The sequence below is a fragment of the Peromyscus maniculatus genome, chromosome 1, assembly GCF_049852395.1.
Source record: "Peromyscus maniculatus bairdii isolate BWxNUB_F1_BW_parent chromosome 1, HU_Pman_BW_mat_3.1, whole genome shotgun sequence".
Taxonomy (NCBI): domain Eukaryota; kingdom Metazoa; phylum Chordata; class Mammalia; order Rodentia; family Cricetidae; genus Peromyscus; species Peromyscus maniculatus.
The window spans coordinates 40,374,373-40,386,445 of NC_134852.1; the positions used below are offsets into that span (position 1 = coordinate 40,374,373).

A 12,073-nucleotide genomic window follows, 5' to 3' on the forward strand; every position below is an offset into this window, starting at 1 on the left:
TGGGCTCTTGGCTATAGAGGTTCCTATACATCCTGGTGGGCAAGGCACAGCAGAGTGGAGCACTGCATATGATGGCAGCTGGAGAGAGTGAGAAGGGAATGCTGTATTCAGTTCTTTTTTCTCTTTTCTAGGCTTCCATTTCATAGGATGGTATCATCCACATCTAGAATGTCAAGCCCAACTTCAGTTTGTGCTGTGAAAATGCTCTCTCAGACAGGCCCAGAGGAATGCTTTGGTCTCTTAGGTGATGGTAAAGCCTGTCAGGTTAACATTGACTAGGCATGCATGGTAATTTTAGCAAGAGCAGTTCATTGCTTGCAAAGACCTCTGTTAGCAGCTCCTCCACTTCCCTTTGGGAACATTCCCCTCTCACCCTTGGTCCCTGGCTCTACTGATAGCCTATTGACCAGGCTTGCAAATAAGAATGCCACAGCTTCTGGCCATAGTAGTTCCATTTGATACAGAAATCAAGTATGGTGGTTTGGATGAGAATTATCCCCATAGGCTCATATATTTGAATGGTTCCAGTTGATAGAACTGTTTGAGAAGGCTTAAGAGATATGGCCTTGTTGGAGGGATGAGCTTTGAGGTTTCAAAAGACTCCTGTCATTCCCAGTACTTGCTCTGTTTCATAGTTGTGGATCAAGATTTGAGCTGTCAGGTGTTCCTTTGCCATCACAGACTCTAATCTAAGCCAAATTAAACACTTTCTTTTATAAATTGGCTTGGTCATGGTATTTTCTCACAGTGATAGAAAAGTAACTAAGTAAGACACAGGATAGACTTGAAGGCAGAAGGAGTCCACGGCAGAGGCTTTTGACTTCACAGCAGAGCAGGACTCAGTGAGAATGACAATGGAACTACTAGTTAGGTAACCTCCAATGACCAGCCAGGCTTCACCTACTGAGTAATCCATAGCCTCTCCAAATAGCACTGTCAGCTGAGGAACAAACATTCAGAACATAAGCTTGGAGGAGACATTTCAAACTCAAACCATAGCATATACCTTTTTGTCAATCCCAAGACTTTAAGTAGAGCTTCAGGGAAGAAGTGGCCTCTTTCTGCCTGCTGCTAAGCCAATGGGAGATAATTCTGGAGCCAGATAGAAAGGGATATGCCTATAAGCCATTAGCTTCAAAGAAAGAAAGAAAGGTGGAGATGGAGGAAGAATAAGTCCTGATAAAATTGGTTCTGTCCCAATCCAATCACGTCAGAATTTCTCAGCTATTCCAGTTGTGTTTCTGTTGTTTACAGTTCATCTGGTCCTGGGAAAGGCACTGAGTAGCGGAGGCTCTTCGGGGACACAGGGCTCCCTTCTCAGAAGCTGCACCCCTACTGGAATTTGCAGTGAACCTAATGAGAAGCGTGGCTGCTGAGAAGTATGGATACTGAGAAGGATGCCACAGTTTAGGGATTTAGCCTACATGAAAATTAAAGTCAGGGAGACCACAGGCTCTGCCTGGGTCCCAGTTAGGAGTCTGGATGGTGTTTTAAGCTTGAATTCCCAAAAGAGATGTGTACAGAGAGGTTAGACATGCAGGATAATCCATTTCAGGGCTATTCTTCTCTGATGTGATGCCCCTTGCTCTGAAATAATGCTGTGAGGCCCTCCATAAGACCAATGTCTGCTTCTGAGGAATGAAGGAAAAGTCAGATTCTCTCTTACCATCTGCCATCCTCACATTTTTTTGAGATTGTAGTTCTGTTCCAAATGAGTGCTGCTCATACCCTGATAGTGGATTGAGCAAGTCCCTTGGCTAGTTAGAAGAAAAATGCTCAGAAGGGCATGACTGGCCACATTCATGAGAGCCATTGAAGTAGGACAATCTGGAGCTGATGACAACTGAGGCAGTGGATAGGACAGGATAGAACAGAACAGGTGAGTGATGGGTGTTAAGGGGAATATGCAAGTTTATACGACATGGGTGTGACTGTGGATGAAAACCTATCACAAGATGAAGACTGGGCTAGGGTGAGATAGGTAGGAGGCTGGGAATCCAGGATAGAAGGCTGATGACAATTGGGGGACTAGGCAAGGAGGAGACAGCTGAAACAGCCCAAGTGAAGTGGTTGAACCAGAAGTGCTGTGTCAAGATGTAGAAAGGCATCTTTTAATTAATCAGTGATGTTACCATAATGCTTTCTGGCATGCTTTCTGGGGTGAGTCTCAGGGCTGGGATCCGATTCGATCATTACTTGCTGAAAGCAATTACTTGGCTGCAAGTTTAATGGTTTGGTTTGTAGGCTGTGCTAAATGTCCCTGTGTTTAAAAAAGCCCCATCAAAATGTCATTGACAACTCACTCCTTATCACATCTCAACCAGAACAGTCTTCCTTTTAATCTTTGCTGTTAAACAAATAGGTTCTCTTGTTGGGCATAGAGAGGGATGGGTAGGTTACTCAGGAAACCTAAAGAGAGGTTAAGCATGTTCTTATTAGAGAATCTTGTAATGCCCTGCAACTGAACATCTACATGGCTGTGTTAGTACCTCCTGGGAATCTGTTAGAGATGCAGGTTCTCAGGGCTGACCCTGGGAAGCACATTTCAGTACAATCCTGAAAGATTCATGTATGGAGATGCTTCAGAAGCACTGCTAGGGTGGATGCCTATTCTAGCATCTTCCAGACCAAGGGATTTCTTTATGAGTATCAGCAGGTGGAGTTGGTGCCTTTGTTATGGTAAAGTGTGTTAGGAAGGGAGAAATGGAGAAGGAGGGGGAAGGATGGAAAGAGAAGAAAGAGGGAAGGATGGAGGAGGGAGGGAAGGAGGAGAAAGGGGAAGAGAGTTGTACAAAAGCATGCTTTCTTTAGGAAGCTGGGTGTATGAGACCAATACCAGACTTACAAAACTCTGATCAAACAGAACCAGAAAACAGAGAGAGAGGATTTATGGGGGGGAGGTAGTTAAAATGATAGCATCGACCAGCAAGATGCCTCAGTGGGTTAAAGTGGCTAACACCAAGCCTGATGACCAGTCCCTGGGACTCACTTAATAGAGAAGTAAAACACACACCCACAAGTTTTTCTCTGACCTCCACATACTTGTAGTATGCAAGTCCCAACAAATGAATGCAATAAAAATTGTCTTGAAATGTTTTTTAAAAGTCTTTTTTAATAATCATTTTAGTTTAATCATGTGTGTACAGCTCCGTGGGTATATGCCTATGAATGCAGGTGCCTAAGGAGGCCAGAGGTGTCAGATTCCCTGGAGCTGGAGTTATAAGTGGTTGTAAGCTGCCCAAGGTGGGTTCTGGGAACTGAACTTGGGTCCTTTGGAAGATCAATAAGTATTTATAATTTTAGAGCCATCCCTCTAACTCTCCCCAAAAATATCTTTGAAAGTATAGTGGTGATGTTTTAGTCCACCTGAACAGTTATAGCAAGTGATAGACCTGGACAGCATCCACCAAGTCTGTCCAGCTTATAGAAACTAACTAATTGCTCACCTTCTAGAGACTGGAAGGCCCAAGAAAAAGGCAGTGGAAGATTTGGTGTCTGGTGAACCTCTTACTGGCTCAGGTAATATGATATCTTTCTGAAGTCTTTGATGTAGTTGAAGACTAGATAGTTATAATTTTCCTTAGTTATGATAAAAGATAAATTAGATATGAAACTTTAGAATCACAAATATATGATAGAATATTTTCTTTAATTTTGCCAAATACAAATAGACTAGATATTATAACTAATTCTTGCTTGATAACGTTTGTTATATGTAATTTTACTATGTGAAAGTTAAAACCTTCCTTTGAAAAAAAGAAAAGGGGAAGTGCTGTGGATGATTGGTTGATAAATAAAGTGTGATTGGCCAGTAGCCAGGCAGAAAGTATAGGTGGGACAAGGACAGAGGAGAATTCTGGAAAGTGGAAGGCTGGGGCAAAGAGACGTTGCCAGCCACTCTGATGAGAAGCAACATGTTAAGGTACTGGTAAGCCACAAGCCATGTGGCAACTTATAGATTAATAGAAATGGGTTAATTTAAGATGTAAGAACAGTTAGCAAGAAGCCTGCCACAGCCATACAGTTTATAAGTAATATAAGTCTCTGTGTGTTTACTTGGTTGAGTCTGAGCTGCTGCGGAATTGCTGAGGGAGATTTGTCCTGACCATGGGCCAGGCAAGAAAACTCTAGCTACAGGATGGCAAACACCCAGATCCTAGTAGGCAGCCAAAATTTTTCTTCAGCTCTCACCATCCTATGACGGATAAAATCTCACCCTTGCCTGCCATGAAGCTGTCCTGATAACTGTCCTGATACCAAAGTTAACTGTCAGTTGTTGGATCCATTGTCCTTGTATAGAGCCTGACTCTGGCTATCCTAAGCTAGAGAGAATATCTGCTAATGGGACTCAGAATCAGGAACTCATGGGGGTGGCACTAAAGGAGCCGAATGAGTCAGGCTGAAGAAACCACAGTCAGGGCCATAAAGAAGAACAGTCTTGTAAATGTGCTTTTCTTTATTGGAGAGTGCAAGGTGTTCCCTTCATTCCTGCAAACTCAAACAGTGCCTTGTAACTCAAGATTCTATGGTTACTTGTCCCTGAGATGGGGAAAAGGGTCACATTGGCTCCTTCATTGTGAACCCATCTCTGACTTAGCTGCAGAAAACAAAATCATGGTAATTATTTAAGGAAACACCAACTTGATGTCATATTGAAGGAAGAATGGATGCATGACACTAAACCCTGCAAGTTATGTGTCCTAGAACAAGGATTTTATTTGGGAGTGATCCTAAAAGAGTAGAGAGTATGATCTGGAAGAATAAAGCTAATTGCAGATGTGTTGTCTAGGCTGCAGTTGTGGAATGCTGAGGTAGGAGCTTAGATGCACACTGAAAACAGGAATACAGGCAAGCTCCAAGGCACCATCCATACTTCTACTGTGGCCCTTTTTGGCTGATGAGGCTTATGGCTTAAAAGAGACCCTGGAGAGGAAAGCAGAGAGACAACAAGTGTGTCTGAATTGTCTTTTTCTTTTGTACAGGATCTCTCCTCAGTGCTCTCGAAGCTTCCATTCCCACAAGACTACAATCAGAGATACCTGAGAGAATGTCATACATGGCACAAGAAGCATCTGATACAGATGAAGCACATCTCAAGGGCAAGTCTCTACCTTCTAGGTACCAGAGTCCTGTAGACTTCTGCTTTAGTGGATGCCCTAAAGAGCTGCCCTTATCTCAAGATCATTTGCATATGACCTTCCATCTGAATTTCCTCTTTGAAACTTTTTTTGTTATTTTTGTTTTGTTTTTGATTTTTTTGAGACATGATCTTGCTATATATATGTAGATGATGCTTTTTCTTGAGCTCATAGCAATCCTGCTTCAGACTCATGAGTGCTGTTAACTAGAGGCATTTGTGGCCACATTCAGCCTTCCCTTTTCTTCAAGAGAATAAATGAGGTACCTGGACAGCTTAGAAACAAGCCAGGACAGAGTTTCCTGACCTCCTCTGTGGTTTTATGGGTTTTACTCTCTGATTTCTATTTTGTAGCAAGTGTCACTGTAGCATCCAGGCACCATGCATCTGTTCAATAAAGAAAAAACAATTGCTGAAAATATTTCCTATTTGATAGATCATTTCCTTGTCTTTGCCTAATAAAATTTAGGGAGGAAATGGCAAATACCTCATTTACTTGACTGATTCTAGTTTTCCACACAATCCCCGGATTACTCTGGTTCTTTGTGGAATCTGTATACAGTAGCCTTGTTCTCTTGTCTCCTGTGGGTCTCTGTGCACAGAGCAGCCTGGCTCCAGCAGGGAGAATACCAGCATTTGTTTTGGAATTTTTCTTATTGTTTCTAATCTGTGGCATATCCTCTGTATCCACACATATGTCTCCACCCGCCATGACAGGTGCCCTGTGGTTCATGTGGCACCGTCTCTGCCAGGATGCTGGAATCATTCAGCACACACAACTCCCTGTGGCTGACTCACTTGAGCATATGCTACTTGTCATAGCCCTTGTCCGGCGTTTATTCGTGTTCTTGATCTGCTTCCTAGACTCCTACACAGGCTGCTTTTGGCTCAGACAACCAAAGATTTTCTGGGCTTTGTCTCCACATTTCAAGACACCTCAGAAAGCAATACATAAGGCTGCCACTTCTGGTGACAGCCACTTGTGAAAAAGCATTGGGTTTTGCCCAAGTGACAGCAGCTTTGGTTGTAGGGAAAGCTGGCTGCCTGTGTAGCTAATAGAACTCTCAAAATGGGGGAGGTGGCTTGTAATGGTGCATCATCTCAAATGCCACTTTATAGAAGCTAAAATGCTCTAGGTGAGCATTGTCATCCTTCCTCCCCAGGTACCCCATCACAATGAATTAGTTCTCCTGAATTCCATTCTGAATTTATTGCTGTGTTCACTGCAGTTCAGCTTGAATTCTAGCTAACTGCGTTTATTTTTCTTCATAGATCCTCAGCTTCTTTCTTTCTTGGTAGAGAGGGAAGGTGTCTCACAGTCAGCTATGTTTCCTGTTTAGGAAGTCATAATCTGGGTGATGGATGAATGCATGTAGCTCTGCCCCAGCTCTCCACAGCATTGTGTGCCCACGTCTCCCATGGTTGACACCTCTCTACTTCTTTAGCTACAGTTTGGAAGGACAGTATGGTAGGTGATCACCCATCACAGATGATGCCTTAGCCTCCCCACTTAAGAGATCTGCTTGGTGCCACATTGAGCTACCCAGGAAGTATGACTGAAAGTGATATTTCCAAACAGTGTCTTCCTCAGAATAAGTGTGCTTCTGAGAGCAGGTGGAGGGGGGCAGCTTTACAAATTAGATCTTATATTTGGGGGGGGTGTAAAAATGTCTTTTTAAAATTAATTTTATTGTTTTCATCTCATTACAGAAATAACAAATTCTTTTTACAGAATAGATAGACCTCAACCAAGTATTAAAGTCCACATGATCCCATCTGCTTGCAAAACATAACTTTGTGATGATATATTGTATACCCTAATAAGATTACCCTGAAGATCGGAGAAGAGAACAAGCCACTAGATTAAGCACAGAGGTCAGGTAGTGGTGACACACACCTTTAATCCTAGCATTCAGGAGGGAAAGATCTGTCTGGATCTCTGTGAGTTCAAGGCTACCCTGGACTACATGAGATTGATTCAGTCTAGGAGAGAAACAAAGCCAGGCAGTGGTGGCACACACCTTTAATCCCAGTACTTGGGAGTCACATGCCTTTAATCCCAGCACTTGAGATCTCATGCCTTTGCTACCAGTATTTGGGAAGCACACATGTCATTAATCCTAGCACTAGGAAAGAAGTGATATGGCTGGGCGAAGAAAGGTATATAAGGCCGGAGGAGACAGGAATTAAAGCCTTTTCAGCTGGAGGCCCTTTTGGCTGAGGACTCAGAGGCATTCAGTCTGAATATGCATGGAGTTGGCAAGGTGAGATGTGGCAGTGTCTTGTTCCGTTGTCTCTCTGATCTTTCAGCATTTACCCCAGTATCTGGCTCTGGATATTTTTATTATAAGACTATTAGAATTCATGCAACATAACTTTTTATTTTTCTTTGAGGCTGGGGCTAGAAGCCGGGAACTTGTGTATACTCAGCAGATGTTCTAACATTGACCAACACTCCCAGCCCGAGACAAAAATTTTAACACCTTGGTGTGTAGACATACAAATCTGTGTGAGTGTGTGAGTGTGTGAGTGTGTGAGTGTGTGTGTGTGTGTGTGTGTGTGTGTGTGTGTGTGTGTGTGTGTGTGTGCATGCTTCTCTTTTGGGATTCAGGTCCATTTTAAAAGATGCTGTGAAGACTGCTCTTCATAGGAACTGTGGAGTGAATCCTTTGGGAAAATAATAAATCAAACCCCAGATTTTTGTGCTATTAGTTCAAGTAAGACCTAGAGACCATTAACTGTTTGCAAGGTTGGGGACATTGAGGGTATCTCACAATCTGAAAGTGTCTATATCTCTGTCTCTTCTTCCTTCCATTCACCCATCTACCCAGCTGTTCACTCTCATCCATCCCCACCCATCTACCCTCACTCATTAATCTACCTACTCACCCCACCTATCTACCCATCCATCCACCCACCACCATCCATTGATGCATGTGTGTATCCATCCATGTACTCCAGCTATAAATCAATTGGTCTATCAATTTACCCATATAACTATCAATCAATGCATTCATCCATCAGTTATCATTTATTAGCTAGTCATGTACTTCCTAATTGAATATTGAGAGACTGACATGAAAATCCCATGGGAAAAGGCAGGCTGGCTGATTGAGAGCCTCCTCAGGGAGTCTCTTGCATGCAGCGCACATATTTATGGCATTCACCAAGGACTGGATTACACAGCAAAAGATTAACACCCCTGCTGCACAAATTAAAAATGCTCTATTATTTGCAGCATGGAGCGGGCCAGCTGAAGATCAGGCATCTTCTCTTTGAACAACATAATTGAATAGCTCCCATCCTGAACTCCTTGCTGTATTGATTTGAATTAATTATTTGTGCATTTGTACTCTCCTGGCTTCCCCAGTCCAGGAGTGCCCCACAGTGCAACACTGCACAGCCACCACACCTCCAACCACCACCCCTAGTCTGAGAGTGTTGACACTTCCAAGCACTATCAGTCAGTTCAATGGAATCAGATTTTGCTGATAAAGGAGGGACTTGCTTGTAAAAGTGACATCCTATTAGATGGGAATTAGCATTCTGAAACATGAATGTGGATTGCCTTAGCTAAAAGCACCCATTCATTAGGTTAGGGATTGGAGACGCTGCAAGAGGTGGCAGTGGGAGGGACTGAGGGCTGAGGAAGCCAGGCTCAAATAGCCATTGCCTAGTCTTTTGCCGTTTAGAGAACAGAAATCTGTTGAACTGCTCATGGGCAGTCACCACCTTGGTAGATACACTAGTAGATTATATTGTAGACATGTTTACTGCAGTCTTTTTTTCCAAAGCCAAACAGAAAAATTGTGTTCTGTAATTTACCCAAAGAATTATTCATGGAAAAAAGTAAGTCAACATTTCCAAGGAAAATGGAAACCTTGGTCATCTGGCATCCAGGTTCACTTTGTTGGTGTCTTCTTAAAGGGAAAACAGGACACATGTTGTTTTGAAAGCATCAATTACCAGTTCAGGCTGAGAGTTAACTTAAACCTTTGACTTCAAGCCTTCTTGGAGGAGAACTCTGATTGGCTTCCCTGTCACCTGGCCATGGATAGCCACTAGAATGACCACAGCCAGCAGGGCTTGTGGAGGTGAAAGATGGAATGGAGACTGGTCAAAGCACGCGCTCTCATGCCCACAGGTGCTGGGACCATGTGCCTGTATGAGGCAAGTGGGTCACACCCTGAGTGGCAAGCTCTCAGGGAAGCCTGGAGACAGTTTTGCAGTGGCTGTTGCTTGGCATCAAGTAGGAATGTAGATCCCATGTGCTTGTGTATTATAAGCCAGAGAGCTGGATTTTTACATGAGAGTGCCTAGTGTAATAAGACAGTAAGAAAACTCGCTATTGCAGGCCACACGAAATGTCCTGTGAGTCAGGTGCAGCATGAGAGTGTCCAGTTTTCAGATATAGGTTGGAGATGGAATTGGGGGTGAATTTGTCTTGAGCATGCAGTTGTGCCCCATAGGGCCCCCTAGAAGAAAATTTCTTCTTCCTTTGTTTCAGGTTCACCTTTATAGACAAGATCCATCACTCACTGTCATGTTTATGATGTCCTGTTGTTGTTGCTCTTCCTGTCACCTCATTCATTCACTTACTAATTTTTGATAATGCAATAAGTACCCACCTCTCATCCTAAACACCAAAGTCTTGATTCTCATCTGTGTCTACCTGTGGGCTCCTCATCACCCTGTGTCTCTCATGTCCAAGTGACCATCTCCACCACTTGCTTCTTAAGACAGTTTTAGTTCCATATTTTCTTGAAAAATATTCTTGTTCTATGCCATTTCGTTTATTTATTTATTTATTATTTATTTATTTAGTGTGTGTGTGTGTGTGTGTGTGTGTGTGTGTGTGTGTGTGTGTGTGACCATGGCACACATTCTGACATCAGAAGACAACTTTTGGGAGTTCTTTCCTTCTACTGTAGAACTCTGATCATCAAGCGTGGGCCAAGTACCTTTTACCCACTGAACCATATAGCCAACCTATCTACCCCTCTCATTATCTGTCTTTCTCTATCATCCATCATCTCTCTCTCTCATCTATCAGTCATGTATCTATCCACTCATCCTTAATTGTCTGTCTTTTGATTATTTATTATTTATTATCTATATGTCTGTATATCTTTCTGTCTTCTCATCTATTAATCATTGGTCTATCTATTATCAATCATGTATCTAGCGTTATCTATTATGTATGTACGTATCATCTGTGTATGATTTATACCAGTCTTATCTTTTCAATACAATCAGTCTTATCCTTTCTTCCATCCATCATATATTGGGTGTCTGTTGGCTTTGGCTCAGTTTTTCAGTGTTTGGAACTTTCTTTTTTTCCAGTTAACAGATGCTAAAATTCAGTGTTTGGATCCTTATTTGTGGACCATTCACTCTGATCCATGTGGTATTCCATCATGAAAATATTCTACAGCATCCATATACTGTCCTGCTTATAATCACTTATTTCCAGGTTATATGAAAAAACTTTTATAAGATCTTGGTATACATATCCAAAGCTTGATACTCAGACTTGAAATCTTTGGGTCAGAGTGTGTCTACAAGTTCAATTTTAATAACCAGTGTCCAAGTTCTCCCTGATGTGTTTGTACCAAGTCAAGCCACAGTTGATCCTCAGTGATCTTGTGGACCCATGTTCTCTGTAACACTTGGCACTGTCACAATTTTAAAGTTTTGATAATTAAGTGGGCATGGTCATTGTAGTGCTGGTTTGCTTTTTGTAATCACTATTCAGACTGAATGCCTTTATGTGTTTGCTGTCCCTGTTTTACTTCCATGACAAGGTGGTTCATGTGTTTTATCTATTTTTCCATCAGTTTGTGAATTTCTTACAAAGTATGTGTATGTGTGTGTGTCTGTGTCTGTGTGTCTGTGTGTGTGGTCATGGTATGGCCTCAGCTACACTGAGGTAGACCAGGTAGCCTGGAATTGACATTGATCATCTTGTCTGCCTCCAAAGTGATGGGATTGCAAGCATGCTCCACAGCCTCCAGCTAATTTTGACTTTCTTTGTAGCAGCTGTGAAAAACTAACACTCTTAGATCTAGTGCAGTCAAAACTGTCGACTAACTAGACATGATGGCATATACCTATAATCCCGGTACTCAGGAGGCTGAGACAGAAGGATCATTTCAAGTTTGAGGGCAGCCTAGGCTTGTCTCAAAAACAATAAACAGCCACGGGTTCCCCTGTCCTTCCTCCTTCCACCCCCTCCCCTTCCCCGTGGATGATATGTAAAATTAAATCAAATTATAAAATTTTAAAAAAATATTAGTATCAATCAACACAATAAATGTAACATTCAATTACTAAATAAAATGAACATATACAAAAACAATAAACAAACAAACAAACAATTTACTTATAAGCAATTCTTCTTTCTTTTCTTTTTTATGTTTCTGACACAGAGTCTTACTATGTAGCTTAGGCTGGCCTCAAAATTTAGATCCTCCTCCCTCAGCCTCCTGAATACCATCTGTGTTTTCTTCTAAGAGTTTCTCATTTCAACTCTTGGAAAACATTGAGTGCAGGCAACAATGAACTCCTGGTTGTTTTGTTGTTGTTTGGTGTGGATTTTTTTTTTAGGGTTTTTTTTTTCCTTTGATAGTTGGTGGTAGATTTGACTTGGTGTGAATTCATGTTTTTTCTTACTTGAAATATGCTTTTGGTGCCTATGGGTCTCTGTTATTTAAAAGAGCTCACTACTGTTGGTGTTTCTATATTTTGCCTCATGTTGTACCTGCAGCTACAAAATGGACAGGTCTCTAATAAAGGTCTTTCTCTTATTCTAGTAAAGGCATTCTCTTATACTTAGTGGATTGTCTTGGATCTTGGCTGAGGACAGCAGGGATCCCTGCAGGGCAGTAGTGTGACTGCGCAAAGTCTGGGCATTCAGGCTGGCTGGAGTTTCCCTGT

The 12,073-nt window shown here is 42.1% G+C and overlaps 1 long non-coding RNA gene across 1 annotated transcript in view; it reads left to right on the top strand.

The window, feature by feature from the left end:
- Positions 1-5,474, top strand: part of LOC143272011 (uncharacterized) — a 66,767-nt gene extending 61,293 nt beyond the window's left edge. The window contains exons 4-5 of the long non-coding RNA XR_013049381.1: positions 3,454-3,519; positions 4,983-5,474. This is a non-coding gene — a long non-coding RNA (uncharacterized LOC143272011). The remainder of the gene's footprint in view (positions 1-3,453; positions 3,520-4,982) is intronic.
- Positions 5,475-12,073: the final 6,599 nt, after the last annotated feature.